Below are 18,022 nucleotides of genomic sequence, written 5' to 3'. Positions count from 1 at the left end.
CTAACAGAATAGCATCTTTCTTCTTCTATTCTTTCCTCTTCTTGGCAGTCTGGGTATGATGTGGGCACATGATACTAGTGATGGCAAAATTAAGCTTCATGAAGCACTTGTGATATTTTTTGACTCCCCTAGATGGTGCTCTTGGTTTAAATATGAAGGCTAGTGCAAAGGAAATTGATTACATTTCCACTGCATCTTTCAACCAAGAGTGCCATCTAGAGGAGTCAAAAAATATCACAAGTGCTTCATGAAGCTTCATTTTGCCATCACTACATGATACCTCTTGCAGGTCAGTCTTCTTGGTACAACGTCAGATTCCTGGTTTGGGGGAGGAGCCTCATGATTGTCGGTGGAGATATAATTTTGTTTGTGCTGTGCAATGTGAGGGGAAAATTAAGCTTCATGAAGCACTTGCAATCTATTTTTTTAACACCTTTGGATAATGCTCTTGGTTTGATCATACGAGCTAGTGTGATGGAAATTGATTGCATTTCCGCTGCATCTTTAGACCAAGAGCACCATCTAGAGGAGTAAAAAATATGTAATAAAAAAAGTGCTTCATGAAACGTTCTTGTCCATCACAACAGTGTTCACTATAAGGGCACTAAGAACACACATGCCCACTTATTTTTAATTATGTGTTGGTGGGTCACATTTCGGATGTCACAAAAGGATTCCAAATTATTTTATTTTGGCGGGGGTGGTCCTTGTTTTGTGGTCTACTTATTTGAATGGTAGCTATTCTACTTGATCAAATGAACTGCACTCTTAGAGCAATTACATTCAACTTTGCTCTAGGTAGTTTATCTGTATTTGCTAAATGCAGCCATACAGTACTTGAGCTCTCAGAAACAAGGAGTTACAATTCTTGCTATTAATCTACCACAATTATTTATTAGCATCACTGTTGTCCTTTTCAAAGCGCTTCCATCAATCAATTTTTTTCAAGTTTAAAGGTGGCAAAAGAAAAGTGCAATTATTGATTTTTGTTTCTTCTTCTTTCCATTTATTTTCTGCAGTCAATGCGGTTAAGCTGGAGCCTGACTTCGGGCTGGTTACTTATAGAGCATATACTGTGCAGACCAACAAACATGTATACTCACATCTTAAGGGAATTTAGAATCTCCAATTAAACTAACATCTATGTTTGTAGACTGGGTGCCACCCACCACCATGCTGCAGCTTTGAGCTGCATTTCAGTCCCACATTCATTTTTAGAGGCATTTTGAATAAGTGACAGTATGCTATCTATAGTTATTTTAACACACACGGGGGCAAAAAAATTAAAAATAAAAAGTATATAAAAAAATATGTGATGATCTTTTTTTATCCTTCCTCCTCCTCACATCATACATCTATGTTAACTCTCCTTTAATGTATCACTCTACCTGCACCCTGAGCTTGCGTTGTGAGAGACCCCTGGCCAATTATCCATGACGAGGGAGCCTTTCTATGTAATCCCAGGCTTTCGTGCTAAAAGCTGAGCAGAGGAAAGAACATCTTAATCATGTACGCCTGGTTTTGGTTGCCTTTTGTAAATCAAATCAGTAATACACCACCTTTACAGATGAAATACATTCAGAAAATGCATCTGTTTTATCAAAATCACACACACACACACACATCTCAACGTCTTACTGACTCGGCTCATGGACTGAATGCATGAACATATTATCGCATATAGAGACACGTTTGCGGTCTTTCTGTAGAGTGCTAATGTCCTGCATTAATCCAACTATCATATTAGCACCTTTTTTTGAACTATGTCAGCATTTACTGTCTTAATGTGTCAATCAACTTAATCTCATGAAATCTCTCATGAATGGTAGGATTAATGTTGATGCTGCAAAATAACCATGCATAGTATCCCTATCCCGAGTCTATGTGGAATTGAGTGGCAGTGACAGTCTTTTTATATCGGCTACATAAATACTTTTTTTTTTTAATAAAATATCAAATATATGATTTGTTTTGCCTGTTATCTTAATTTATTAACTCTCTCAATACATATGATGTATCAATACGTCATAAGCGTCATAGTCGCCACGTACACATGACGTATAAATACGTCATAAGCTTTTTTTTATGCAAGAGTGTACAGGAGGGTCTGGCGCAGCTTCTGCCTGAAGGATTAGGCTAAACTGCAATGTTATTTAAAATAAACGGCCAGCAGGTGGCAGCAAGTATAAGACCAGCCGGTATCACGCAAGGATCTTGGTGCAGAAGAAGAGAAGCAGAAAGTGTAGATTGGGACTGGGAGTGTTGTCTGTCACTAAAAGCGTGTTGTAGAGCAGTGGAGAGGAATTAGAAAATAAGCGATCAGCAGAACAAAACAGTTAACCATGCAAGACTGCTTTTGGCTGAGGGTGGTACGGGAGGCTGGGTGGGAGGGTGCTGGGTGGCGGGGGGATCGTGAGGGTTGCGGGGGCTGTGCCTGGTGGGCCTGTTGTGCCCCGTCCTGCTGCGTTGGGTGGGGGGCGCGGGCCGTGTTGGGGTGGGGGGCGCTCCTGGCGCCTGGATTTGCTCTTCGGCCGGTGGCCCCTGCGGGGCCCGGGGGTTGTGCCTTGGCGCTGCCGTCGCCTGGGGGGCCCTGGGGGGTTGTGCTTGCTCTGTCCTGGCCGGGGTTGACGGCTCCCCTCTTTGGTGGAGGTTTTCATGCATGCTAGATTCACCATACCAGCATCTACCGACATTCAAACACAATAAGCTTCTACCTCTGGTCGTTGAATCGGTGGAGGCTGATGTCTGTGGATCTCACTCTGCTTTATTTATCCTTCCTTCCTTCTCCTTTGGTCTCTTGAGGTCTCCCTAATTTGTTGGAATTTAGATGTTTCTGGGGTTGGTGAAAGATTCTGGTTGGTAACCCGATGGGTAGTAGGAGATGTCTAGGCGGTGCTGGATTTCACTTTCCTTTCTTTTCTTTGATCCTTCCTCGGGTCTCCTGACTACCTCACGACTCTAGCTGGATTCTGAAGTATTCGGTTTAGGTTAACGGTATGGGATTTTTAATAGGTTTTAGGTGAATTAATGAGTACATACTCACACACACGCACATATGCACACGCACACCCGCACATACACATACTCACGCACGTACTCACGCTCATAAAAAAAAAGAAAAAGAGAGAGAGTAAAAAAAGGAGGGAGCAATGATGATGACATGTCAAATCGGTAAGATTACCGAATGAACTGAGCTCTCTCTCAAAAAAACAAAAAAGCTATTTTTCTACGTTTTTTTTCTAAGGAATTGGAATTTCGACAAAACTTAACACTGATAACTAAAGAACGGGAAAAGATAGACATACACTTCTTTATTCTGATGAAAGAAGAGAGTCTAATCTTTCTTTTGGTATGTTCCATGTTTATATAGCAATAGAACACAATATTCTGTGGGCCTTGCAAGATCAGTCAAAATCCAGTAAAACTGCTGGTATTGAAGTGGGTTGCTCCAATGAAAATGGCTGGTATTCAATGAGTTAATATTGTTATGGCAAAACATATCACTTACAATGTACATTGTTCATAAATATAACGATTAAAATTAGAGACATCGTTCAGTCACACAAACTGGCAGGAAATTATCTTTAAGCTTGAATGCTTATTGTCCACATGTTTTTTCATTGAGTGCTTTTCAAGCGAGATAACACCTTGTCGACAGTACAGAGTGTACAGCAAACCTTAATATTGTTGTCTTTAGCTGACGCAAACTAAAAAATCGTAGGCCTAACTGTATTTCCAGCTTGAAAATGCAAATCTCTCTCCTTCCTCCATTGCTGTTTATGTGGTATGATATGGACACATTAGTTGTCAACATAACGAAAACGTGAAATTTCTCACCTATTCATATACATTTGTTTGGCTAAATAAATTAATTAATACGGTGAAAAATGACTCCCCCTTTTGCTAGAACATAAAGGAATCTATACCACATTGCACTGACGCCTGTTGTCAGCTTTTGTGTGCATTGCAGCTGCCAAGATGAAATCAATCCGATCACCATGTGGCAACCGTTTGGAAAGTCTGGCTAACTTTTCAGGAAAAAGGACACTTTTTTTTCCATCTAGGGTGAAATGGCAGATGCTTGAGAACCAGCTCGGGTGTATGTGTGCATGTGAATGCCACTAAGCATCAATATATACATATATATAAATTTATTTATAAACACTTATGGTGCAAATCACTGTGCGGTGTGCAGTCTGTGTATCATGATAAGCCTGGTCACTTTGTGCACAGTGTTAGAAATACCCCATAATGGAAAACATAGAAAACATAGACAAGAGTCGCTGCTTCACATACATTAGTTTCAAAATGGAGGCTATTCAGCTTTCCTACTCAATGACAGCCCCAGCATGGCCTTTGCCAAACCATTACCAGACACATTCCAGTGTTGTCTTATTTTTTCATCTTCACCTTGGGATTGGACCACATTTTTAAGATATCAGTTTGTGCTTTGTGTGATCAAATGTAGCATCTGTGCTGACCACAAAAATTCAGGTATGTATCACCCACACTGCAATGAAAAGGCGCCCTTTTTTGAGTCACAGAGCTTTCATGCAGTGCTTTGCATGACCATAAGTGAATGCGCTGTATGTTTTGCTTCTTGAATAACAACAGCGAACCATTAAACTTAGTTAAATACAGTAATTCTGTTTTCCCAGAAATTCCACAGGTTCATTAATTACATACTGTAATTTTTTTTTGTTTGGAAACTCAGCCTTTAAATACTTTACACTAATACACTAATTTATAACACACAACATGACACTACACTTATTTATTTATTATTTATTGTATATATATATATATATATATATATATATATATATATATATATATATATATATATATATATATATATATATATATATATATATATATATATATATAGTATTTATTTATTTATTTATTTATATTCAGCCTTGTTTCTATTTTTTTTTTATCAGGACTCGTTTCTAGTCTTCGCATGCTGTTTTAGCTATTATTTGTTTGATCAGTGCTACTTGAAAATATTTCCCAATGCTAATAATCATAATGAAAATTCAACAGGAAAAAAAACAAGCAAATAATACATTTTTCAGTAAAACTCCATGAATTGAATATTTACTTTTTTTTTGGTCCTGATTATAGGAATAGGATTTTTTTTTCATTGTTTATTGATTCATGTATTTATTTAGACCTTTATTTAACTAGGATTAAACACACACACAGATTTACAGTTTATTTTGCAAAGGTGACCTGGCTACGAGGCAAGGTCCACTGCAAAACTAGCATACAGTTGGTGCCCTGAGATACGAGCTCAATTAATTCCACAACCAAGATCATTACTGATATATTTTAATTTGTATTCTCTTTTTGTCTCCCCTTGAAGGACTTAATTTCTCATCATCACCTTACATATCCTCTTTTCGCATTATACCTCCCTGCAATTTTTTTAAAATCTGCCCCCCTCCAAAAAAAACAGTGTCTTTACTTCCTCTGTGGAACTGGAGCGATTCTGAGTTATCAGTGATTCGTATTACATATTCTTATCGGCTTAGCGCGCTAATCCTCCTGTATCTCAGTGGAAGTATGGCAAGCCTTCAGAGGCATTTTTTCAGAGGCTTTTGCCAGTCTTTAGGATGACAGACATTTTGTGAAATAAATTGAATATTGGTAGTTATCTCTTTCAGATGCTTACTATGCAATATATGACTTCCATCCAATGGCTCGCTTGATATAACTTGCTTTTTGCAGATGTTTTGCTGATGAATGTCACACCGCGGTGATATTGGCTTGTCATTTCCTGTTTTATTTTGAAAATTCTGACTCCTTTCGTTTCAGGTCACTTGCCTTTCCTCATGTGGTGTCAGTGTCAACCCTGATTCCTGATTGTGTCCACATGTTTCCCATTACCCTCATGTGTTAAATGGTCTGCGTCTCCCCTGTCTTGTGCCTAAGTGTTTTCGTCAGAGCCACTCAAGCCAGTCACAGTCCTCAGCCTTGTTGTCTTGTCTCTTGCCTCTTGTGTGAACTTTGGTTTGCAACTTTGTATACCCACAGTATAGTTGTAGTTAAGGAGTGATTTTGTTTTGTTTGTAGTTTAGACATCCTCCCTTTTGGAGCGCCTTTAGTTTAACATTTAATAGCCTTTGTTTTTTCCCTCTAAACGAGGAGTTTTTTTGTTTAATAAATATCTGCCTTGGCCTCAAACTCCTATCTCTGCGTCTGAGTCCTAAAACTGACACGACGTGGCTGAATATTTGCTATCCTGTTCACCAACTAATCATCTTCACTTCTGGCCATATTTTCCCTCGTGCTTAAGTCAGAAAATACATGCGGCTACGGTTCGCACTCCTCCATTTGACTTAAGTCTGCCCCTTACGCACCTTCATGAAATGTACGCATTCTGGATGGAGCCATTCTGAAATGTGGGTGTTCCCTGCCAAATCAGGCGGAGCGCACATTCTCTCGGAGACTTAAAATGTATTTTCTCTTCCCCACTCTGGAGGCTGTAATAAGTCTAGCACTTCTTGAAATGAAACATCATATTGCACGTTTTTGATTCAATTAACTGCTTATGTGCTCCGCTGGTGACGACTGGATGACAGCGCGGCTGCTGACTCGTGTTGGCGGCTTGGAGTTTGTCTGACAATTTTCTACTCATGCAACATCTCCAAACATGCATTCAGTCAAGAAAATAGTACTCTATTTAAATCACTTCTATTGTATTTATTAAATACAGTTTACAATGTAAAAATCGCACACTCCTTCAAAGAAACCTGTTGGATGAGCTGCGAACAGGTCACTGACGATGATCAGTATAACTCTACTACAGAAGTTAATTTCACAACTAAATTGTGATATATTTTCCAAATGGTAGTGATGGCAAAATGAAGCTTCATGAAGCACTTGTGACATTTTTTGACTCCCCTAGATGGTGCTCTTGGTTTAAATATGAAGGCTAGTGCAAAGGAAATTGATTACATTTCCACTGCATCTTTCAACCAAGAGTGCCATCTAGAGGAGTCAAACAATATCACAAGTGCTTCATGAAGCTTCATTTTGCCATCACTACCAAATGGATCTCTGGAATTCGTATGTCTCACGAAAACGCCATGGTTCGACTTCACCTTTTTGGTGGTTGTACACAAATTTCCAGGTTATGCATGGTCATAGACCTACAATTTCACCCCAAAAGGTTGACAATGAATCTATTAATACTAAAATCAAAATTGTATTATAAATATCCTTATATTATCTCTATAGTGCGTATTAAAAGCTTGTTCAGAGTTTACTCCCACTGGTTGCGTCCAACCGGCACCACTAATTTTGTAAAAAAGTCAAGTGTATATAGTTTATAAAGTATATAGCTTTTTTTTTCTATATATTTTTTTAAATATAGCTTTAATATAGTATGTTTGTTGTTGCTCTATCATCTTAATTGTATGCATTTTTAGTTTGTAATAGTGCTGTCAAACAATTACAAAATTGAAATTAATTAATCCTACAATATTCTGTAATTAATCACAATGAATCACAATTTATACTACTATTTTCTTCTAAGCTTGCAACATATATTTGCTCGAGTAAAATCTTGCATGTCATGTAAAATCATCAAATAGGAAGTATATTTAGATTCTGACTGTACTAATAGATTAATTTGCTCCTTGAATACAATTATTCTCCTGTAAAATACCACGGCTGAACAAAACAAGCACAACAGACTCAGCTTTATAGGCATTACACTTATGTTCTTCTCACAGGAACAATTGTAAAAACTTCTCGCTTATAGGTTTAGTTGTGCCCACGAGCACACTTCAGCAGCATTCGTTTGCGAGGCCCCGTGGAAGTAACTTGAGCAGAGTATTTTGCTCTAAAATGATACGCCAAAGGCATAAAACTAATATGGTATTTTAAATTGCCTCTGCAAAGTGTGCAAATTACCTTAGAATTCTCCAACAAGCATCAGATAAGGCAAGTAAAACAGAAAGTAAAATTACCTGTGGTCCGTGATCATCCATCTTCAAGCCAATGACTCTTTCCAAGCTTGGCTGCGCATGTGAGCACAGTTTATTCGCCGCCACAGGAAATATATAAAACTGAGTTAATTTTTATTTTATTTTTTTAATGCTTTAAATAATTTAAATTAAACTCTATAGTTAACATTTCAATTTTGACAGCCCTAATTTGTACATACTTTCAAGAACTCAGGCTGTAAGCTAATGATGGTTACATAAGAGCATCTGCTTGCTTTTGCAATATGCCCCAATTTACATGATTCGATTTGGCATCAAATTGATTGTGGCAACTTGTAGTGATGGCAAAATGAAGCTTCATGAAGCACTTGTGATATTTTTTGACTCACCTAGATGGTGCTCTTGGTTTAAATATGAAGGCTAGTGCAAAGGAAATTGATTACATTTCCACTGCATCTTTCAACCAAGAGTGCCATCTAGAGGAGTCAAAAAATATCACAAGTGCTTCATGAAGCTTCATTTTGCCATCACTAGCAACTTGTACTATCAGTGATTAGTCAATTAGCAAAAATGTTGCAAATGTGTGTGTTTGTGGCAGCTCTAGTTGAGAATTGATATTGCACAACCTACACAGACTGGGTTAGTGGTCAATAATAAGCTATAGACGTGACATGCATAAAACTAGCCCGAGAATAAAGAAAAGGAAACTTGAATTAGAAGTCTGTGTGTTTGCACGTGTATGTATTTGTGTGCATGTGTGGGGTTATACCCGCCACCCTCCCAACTGATTCTCCTGCCAAACTAGCACCATCCAAGGTAAAACTGTCTCGAACCCCCACTGCGCATGGTGGGGTGTGTCAGAAGTCTAGACGGGATAATCGCCATACCGTGAAAGAAAAAAACTTAAGCCGGAATTTCCGGGGATGAGAGAATATACCCTTTATGATTGTCATTTTTGATGAGAGGTTCTTCATTCGGGGTGTAACAAAAACTGGTTTGAGCAGGAAAATCGTTGATTGATTTAAAAAATGTGAGTGCATCGAATCAAACCGAATTAAATCATTTCACTTTGAAATATAAGGAAATATGTAACAAATAGACTTTTATCGGAGTGATATATCTTAGAAGGAAGTGACAATACGGACAAGTACATTCAACTGTATGGAAAATGGCAACAAAAAAGTAATTGCATCATACCCACCTGAACTGACTGGTACCATATCAAAGTGAATCATAATCTCACTGAGTCAAACCGAATCGAATCCTTCCACTTTCAAATCGAACCGTCCTTTCATCATTTCGCGTCCCACATAGCGAAAACCATATCGAATTGTCTTTTATGTTGAGATGCACCTCTAGTCTCCATGAAAACTGAATTTCTTCAAAGACTAAGAAGTTAAAAAGGTCAATCAATTACCTTTTGAGCAACTGACAGCTGGACAGCAGACTGAACTCTTAAAAGAGATCTACTATGTAATTTTCTCCCCTCAAAGTTACAACAGTTCCAAGATGTCTTAATAAAATGTCTGTGACATGCTTTTATCAAATATTGCAAGGATGAAGAAACATACAGTACATACTGTATAGTGATGGATCCGTCTCATGTAGTGAGCCAGTTCTCATTCCATGGACCAATGAGAGGCCAGCCTGTAATAACTACCAGTAGGCTGGATTTCGCCAGGCGAGTGTGCTGAAATGTTTTCAGAAAGGAAGAAAATAAATGATGTGCTTGGTTGTTTCATTTCACACTTGATTGTAGTTGTTGGCCACTCAAAAGACATAGCTATTTGTATACAAGACATTAAAAGGATAATTTTCATAATAGTTCCCTCCGTTTTTTTTCAACTGTATTTAGTGAAGGCCCCTTTCTGTTCCAACGTAACTGTATTTCACCAATGGTATCCTCCAGCCTTGAAGCAGCTTCAATCCGACTAGATTTGTAAATAGTTATGTTTTGTTTTATCTAGAATGACAACAAAAAATTAAGCACCAAATTATGGTGTCATATTTGTCTGTAGTCCAGACAAGTTGGGGACTGTGATTATTGACGTAGTACAAACACACAAAAACATTTGCACACATACACACACAGACAGCTCTCTCTCCCGGAGATGAATAAAATATGCCATTAAAGTCTGTGTATTAACAATTGTTGTAAACTCCTCAGATGTGTCTTAATTAAAATAGTTAATTTTTCTGCATTCTAATTTAATTTAGTCACACATCACATAATTCATATAATTGAGTAATAAAATTGCTTTCTTTGTTCCGCGTAATTGTTTTCCGCCGTAATTCTTGTTCTGAAGCATATTAATTTGTTTTATCTCGTCGCCATCGTCTTACTTAGGCTCATTTATTATCAAATATGAAAGGAATTCCAGTGTGCATTTGTATCGTGTCAAAGAACAAAATCATTGGATTTCATGCATCTTTTTAAATGCTTTGATGTGATATCTCAATGCTTTTAATATGGAATTATCAAGTATTTGTTCAGTAATATATTTCATTTGACATTAATCCCTCCTTACCTACTTTAGACTTGGTCTGTCTTGACTTTGTGAGTCAGCTTGGCAGAAACCTTTCGAGCAGATACAGATGGATTTACCAGGACATAATGACAAATGGCAGGCACAACTGAGCTGATTTCAGTTCTTACTACTCCTTCGGGAGCTCACTACACTAAAGCACCACATGGACCACGCTGACCAAAGATCTTAATTGAACGGATGGCTCTGCAGCCAATTGATTCAGCCTGACATGCATTTCTGCTCATTTCCAGTAGGTGATGTAGTCTGACCTGCAGGTCAAAATAATCATGGTTGGAGCGCATAAGACTTTGACATCAGGCTTGATTTGTTGTTGGACTACTACTCTTAAAGAGGAGGGCATCCTTTTTTCGAAAAATGGGATATTAAGACAGATGATAGCTTGGGAGAATTTGTTTCAATTTAATTTCCTATTCCATATATAGGTTATAATACTGCCTGGATTTATGGAGTTGGCCATAGTTGCTGTATTTTTGTATCAAAGAGCACAATTGAGATGGGCACATTACAAACAGAAACTGGCTGAATAGTGATATTTTGGATTTCAAATATTTAAAAGTGGTTTAAAATGTAACCCAAGCATCACATGGCGTGACATCACTTGTCTATAACGTTAGCACAACCGTCAAAGCAGAAGATCTGTTTGATCTGGGATGTGCGGTCAATGGAGGCAGTGCCTCACCTGCACCCTAAAATTATGATTATATTATATATATATATATATATATATATATATATATATATATATATATATATATCAAATGTGTTTCTCTGCTCTGTGATTTTCTTTTTTAATTCAATATTATTAATGATTTTATAGTCAAATTGCTGAATTTGGATTGTTTCTGTTCAAATACATGAGACGGAGGAGGAGGAAAACCTAAGCATGTTTTTCAGTGTTTCTTGGAAGTGAAATATTGATGTTGTACATGGAGAAATGTACTGTGCAAACTTGTCTATGCATTGTGAAAATTCTGCCTTAATTTATACACAGACATATATGGAGAAGTATCTTCTTGGCATAAACAAAAGAGAGTGCCTGAAACAGATGTCAAGCAAACGTTTGAGTAAACCACTGTGGAAATGTTGCGACTTATATTCAGATCTGTAGAATAAATATATGACATGCCATATGGAATGAGTCTGACTTTCCATTCAATTTTGTTGCCGCACTTTCCAAAGAGTGAAACTGTGGCTTTTCTGCTCTAACAAGCTGCTTTTAATATGCACATTGAGTTGAAGTGTTAGACCAAAATACAAGAAAAAAACACATCACCGTATTATTTTACTCTTGACAAAATATCCAGTTAGTTAGTAAATCTATCCCAAATCTAAATTGGAATCATTCATGTTCCTGTTTTCTAAAATGTAAACCCAGGCTTGACAACCAAAGGTAACAAAAATGTTTAGCTATGATAGAGCTCACTTAATAATAATAATATTGCAGAAGATCAAACACACTTATAGGCATTCACTGTCCCTGAATTACATGAATGGATGTTGGGCAAGATGTTGAATTTTAGGTGTTTGCTTTTGTCTGCCGTTATTTATTCAGAATGCGGTATCTGTCTTGTGCATCTCTTCTGTGTCTGAGTTTGGAGGCTTTCCTAGCAAGTGTGTTTGCATGTGGTTGAAATGCTGGATGTTGTTCAGGCCTTGAATGACCCGCATCCCTGAGGAATGAACTCTTCCAACTTTTAGTAACATAGGCTACTACTAATCGCAAAGCATTAATTGTATCCCAGCTTTCGATCACATTGCATCATTCATATTTTGCTGTGAAGTACACATACAGTATGTTGAGGTAGCAATAATTGTATCTTCTCCTCTTGCATTTTTCAGGGATTTGGGCTTTAAATGAGAATGACCGGAACCCCTCTGAACTGTAATTGACTTGGCAGGTAAGAACTCACTCTTTTAAAGTGTGATGCAAGCTGTGAGATACACTCCATAATGAAGCGGACACACACAGCGTTCCACTGTATAATTGGCATTCAGAAATAGAGAGGCGTAATAAACTCAAGAATGTAGTTTGGCATTGCTTGGATTGACTTAAATCTACAATAATTGATTGAAAATGTACACATACGCCTTCTTCAGTTCATCTGGATTCTCTCTGATAAGTGTTAACCCCCCCGAACACACACACACACACACACCCACACACACACTGCAACACTAGGTGGCAACATACCACCTTTCAGCTTCCATTGCCATAGGACATTTCCAGTTGACCTATTACATCACGTCAAAACACGGTAGCTGTAGATGGCCAACAGGAATAAAATGAATAACTTTGCAGCTCCCCTCATCACGTGCATCCTTTCCGCCTTACTACCATTTATGGATGCTCTTTCCTCTTACGTAAAATATGTGTAATTTCTTGTGTCATCAGAGCTTTGGCAGTGTCTTATCAGGTCAATTGGGACAGAAGAATCTGAAGGACTATCAAAACCACTTAACTACATTTACAACCTAAATTATGTTATTCAGTACATTTTTATAATTACAACCAGACTTTGTGGTCACATTAACTCACGCCTGCAACCTTTTCAATATATTGGTGGCACCACATGTAGCAGGATGAAAAGTCAAAACAATAAATAATGAGTTCACTACAATTTCACTTGCACAGCAAGAGCGTGTTATTCAAGACAGGTCTAATCAGTTTTGTAACTGAGACAGCCTACTTCAGGGGCTCTCAATTAGAAATGTAAAAAAGTGCGTTGCGTGGTGGTGAAATCATTTTGGTTTTTTTTTTTTTTAAATACTGTTTTATGTAGTTTGGGGCTGGGTGTACTGTACAGTAATAATCAGGAGTTATCGGAAGGCACAGTATCACACTGATTCTTTCTTGCTTTGTATTACGCAAAAACAAAAAACTTAAACTAAAGGTAAATCAAGTGTATTGGGAGTTCAAATGTTGACATGCATCTCAAAAGTAAAATAAAATGTTCCCTTTTAAAAAAATTATTCTACAATATGAAATAGTTTCTTGTGCTTACCGATGATCCAGGTCACTTTGAGTGAGCACTCCATTACCTTTTGCTTTCCTGCCATTCATGAGGTCATTTATGTCACAGTACACAGTAATTTAGTTGAAATTTGTATTCAAAGCTGACTTTGGGCAAGAACAGGATACAGCCTGAACTGGTTGTCAACTAATCACAGGGCACACATCATACACACTCACATAAAGCCCTTTGGACAATTTAGAGTCTACGATGAACCAAACGTGGCTGTTTTTGAAATGTGGGAGGAAACCATGCAAGCATGACCTCTCGACTGCAAGGTCAATTGTACATAACATAATTCATTGTCGGAATTGATTAGCCATAGTTAATAATCACAAGAGATACCAATCGGATCACTTAAAATGGAACTATTACTATAACAGCATCCACACAAATGTTGTCAGGAGCTGCCATTGTTGTTTTATTGTTCACAAGCTTGAAGTGCTTTATGTTTTTGCATATGGCACATCTAAACTGAGGGTTGCTATTCTCAGAGGAACAGATTTTTTTTGTCTTCCGCAATGTTATCAGCTTTAGACGTAAACTGCAACTATGATCATATGTACTTGCCAGGTACTGAAATTATACAACACTATATTTTTGCTTAGAATTGAATGTAGTACACATAGGAAGAGGTATTCAAACGACGGTTTTCATTTTTTATAATCCAACCTTGACTTTTCTAAGCCTCTGCTGTGCTAATCGACTGCTGAGTTGAGCCTGCATTGCGTGGGAGTAATGACTACTCGATCAAGGACATGTTGCATGCATGGGTCCTTGAACATGTCACCAGTAGAAGAGTTTGAAAATGTTCACATTCACAGATGAAGTAGAAAGTGTCGACATCCAGGTGCACCTTTTCAGGCTATTGATTCACTCTTGTGATGCACAGCCTCACCTAGGCTCACACTAAATCACAATTGGTATTTATTTTGTTAACCAGGATTTTATGGATTAGGTCTTGGATTATAAATGCACACAGTAGTGCTAACATCCTATTTCCCTGGCATATCTTAACCCTAGATGCAGCTTTTCCATTTGACGCTACTTATTTAATAGTTATCACCCTAGCTGAATTTTGTGGAACCGTGTGGCTTATGGAAGGTGCACAGCTGGTTCCAAATGGCACAGATGTGTATATTTCATCAAATCCAATGGGCAATACCAGAAAAAAGTCACTCTACTTTACTTACTCGCAGAAAGCTATACATTCTGGTGTTTACAGTGCAGCCCAAAAAAAAGAAAAAAAAACTCGTCACCAACAACAAGGCTTGGTCACAACCCAAGTTGGTTTGGAAAACTCAACTATTTATGCTCCAAGAGGGAGCTAAGCCTCAACTATGGGTGTATTCAGATCTGCACTTTGGTCCGCCTTAAACGAACCAGAGTTCATTTTCCATGCTGATCCGGACCTTTTGTGCAGGTCTGAATACACACAAACCAATCCTGGTGCGGACCAAACAAGTGGACCGAGACCCACTTTTTGAGGTGATCTCAGTCCGCTTCCAAACGCACTCGGGTGCGGTTCGCTTCGCAGTCTAAATACAAACCACGGCTGATCCGCTCCAACTTCAGGACATATGCGCCTTTTTGGTCTTAGCAAGCCAACGTAGCCAAGCATCGCAGGGGGGAAACATTGCCAGGTAGTGAATATTGTGCTAAATTAATTCATAACCATCCGTATTCTGTTTAGCCATGCTGCTGTGAGCATGTTGTGGGGGCGGGGTACGCGGAGCGCAACTGCTCCTCTGGTTACTGCTTTCATCCGGCAACGCGTTCCAATATTAGAAACAGCGTCGCGGAACCTCCGTTGAATGAGCTACTCTTGATGCGCGCAAATATCTTGCATCTAATAACGCCACAAATATGCAGGGCATATGCAGCACGTTGGAATTTCATGTTTTTTCTATTTCCAGGTTTGGTTTTGCCTGCAGCCCTCGTTATTTTTTTCCAGCACAGATCGTCACACGGGTCGATGTGATTACGCAATATTGACCTTTGACCCGTAACGTCACAGCCCTCATGGGAACGCCCCCTCCGGGACGCTGGACGGCAAAAGAGCCACTTGCCTGCATTGTAACCATTGAATCTCGTACAGCGTAAAGTCCTTTATCTAATCGATTAACTTATAAAATGGTCACATCTTGCTCTGCGGTCGGTTGTACAGACAGACAAAAGAGTAAACCAAATGTTGCTTTTTATCGCATGCCTACTAATGGACTGGCAGCCCACAAAGTATTCACGGATTTGCAGCGCTAATTTTTTTGCGAGGTTAGTAGATAAAGGTTGTAATTAGTAGATAAATGTTCATACATTTTACTAGTAAACGTACACTCTAACAAAGATTGTAACAGAGGTGTCGAATTGCGTGTTTCAAATCACATTAACGAGCCAGATAGTTAGCGTCCACTCCAAATGCACGAACACGCAGTTTAGTTTTAAAATGCACCTACTTCAAAACTATTAAGTGCATTTGACTGTTTAATGATGAGGGATTTTGTCTTTGTGCTTGGAGTTTTTCACTCTGGAGCCGGAGTCATATTTATGAAATTGAGCACTAATAGCTTTTATTTTGTAAAATAACAGTCGCTAAGTCACTAAGTTGCTCAGGGTCACGTCCACTTCCATTCAACAATCATTTCCTTCCGCCGTCCGTCATAGGGCAGTCACGAGATTACGTGACGTTGGTGCAAATAATCAATAGTCCACTTGCAAAAAGCACAGTGTGAATATGAACCGCACCAAACAAAATAAAATAAAGTCTGCTTTTGGTCCGGACCAAACAAGCGGACTAAAGAACTTTTCACTCAACTCAACTCTATATTTATAGAGCACTTTAAAACAAGTAACCACAGCTGATTTATTTTATTGGAACCCAGGAGCAACAATGCCAACAGGTTTCATCTTACCCAATATCCCAAACAGGACAAGTGGGATAGAATGTAAACGGCTGCATAAACATTTACCTTGACAGGGAAATGAGGTGCCATGAGTTGCAAAAACAAAGACATCATAAACCCAACAGAAGCAAAATATAACTGCTTTAAAACGGTGTTTTTAATAGTGTGGGCATTGACACGGAAGTTGAAGCAAATATTCAGTAGAAAGACCACTGTAAACCATAGTGCAGACTCTGATGCTTTAACAGATCTCCGGAGACTGCTTTTACAGCTTTAAAAGTATGAGCTGACCTCACTTTGCTGATGCATATTTAAATTACTGACAAACATAGAAAAACACTGAAGTAAATGTCAAACGTGCAATATGAGGTTGAACAAGCCAGAAATAAGTGTGTTGTAAATTCTGCTCTCATAATTTATTCAGATGAAACCAACCCTATCCTACATGAAAATAAAGTTGTTCAAATAGGAACTAACTATATAAATGACATGCCAGGACTATTAATGATTCATTTGTGATCCAAAGCTTCCTCAAATCTGTGTGACAACAGGAATATAATAAATTTTCTAACAAAATATTATTAAATATTTTGGATAATGCCAAGGACAATTCAAAGCCATTCATCTGTCTCATTATCACTGTCACCAATGTACTGGGTCACAATTCTTTGTTGAAATCACTGCCGGGTTACATTTGTGTTGCACTATTATGACGTCACGTCACCTAATGACATAACCACATTAGCGAAATGCTATTGTACTATGAGGGCAATACGAAATCCTACTTTCATACCTAATTCTCTAAATCAGGGTCAGCAACCTTAAATACTCAAAGAGCCATTTGGACTGTCTCACAGAGACCAAAAATTTAATTCATTCATTCTCAAATGATGATTCAAGTGATGTCATCAATGTTATGTTTAAAAGTGAGATTGGTATCAAACATAGTGCCTAAATATTTATATTCATTTACAACTTGAATTTTCTATCCAGAAATTAAAATATCAGGTTATATGTATCATTTATTTGTTTAAGTAAAAAAACATAGAAACAGTTTTGGAGGAGTTAAATTGTAGATAACAGTTACTCAGCCAGTTAGAAACGTTTATGATTTTTTTTAGTGTGTATAGCAACTTCTGAATGGTCTCTTTCCGTCACAAAAATCACAGTATCATCTGCGTACATAATGACCTCGATAGATCATATATATATATATATATATTCTCATCGTATTCATGAAATGAAAGCCAAATTTAATGATCTGCTTGCAGCGAACTAAAAATGCCATCTGTGTTCCGTCATGATGATAACACATGCACTCAGTGGCATACGACGGTGTGTTGATGCCCGATGCCAACGTGCAGTTGCAGATGGACTTTTACCCATCTGAAACCAATCGTGGGAGAAGTGCTGATGGAAAATGAAGTTTAGTGGGAGGTGATTCCAAAGAGAGGTTAACTGTGATGTTTCTTGTTTGCAAATATTACAAATATGAATAATAATTACATAAATTAGGTGAAAAATACACACATATTAGAAGAACGTAAAATTGTAAATACAAAAACAAGACAATTAATTAAAAACAATTATATCAAAATATTACACAA

At 37.9% G+C, this 18,022-nt stretch overlaps 1 protein-coding gene across 2 annotated transcripts in view; it reads left to right on the top strand.

Annotated features, from left to right (window-relative positions):
* lrrc4ca (leucine rich repeat containing 4C, genome duplicate a) overlaps positions 1 to 18,022 on the top strand; it is a 135,093-nt gene that overhangs the window by 107,002 nt on the left and 10,069 nt on the right. For both annotated transcript variants that reach the window (XM_086074418.1, XM_086074417.1), the window contains exon 2: positions 12,344 to 12,402. The gene's annotated coding sequence lies outside the window, so the exon portion shown is untranslated. The remainder of the gene's footprint in view (positions 1 to 12,343; positions 12,403 to 18,022) is intronic.

Source organism: Leptonotus elevatus, chromosome 4, assembly GCF_054856555.1.
Source record: "Leptonotus elevatus isolate MCC_2025b chromosome 4, RoL_Lele_1.0, whole genome shotgun sequence".
Classification (NCBI taxonomy): domain Eukaryota; kingdom Metazoa; phylum Chordata; class Actinopteri; order Syngnathiformes; family Syngnathidae; genus Leptonotus; species Leptonotus elevatus.
The sequence above is the reverse complement of the archived record's forward strand: the minus strand, read 5'-3'. Positions and strand labels throughout refer to the sequence as shown.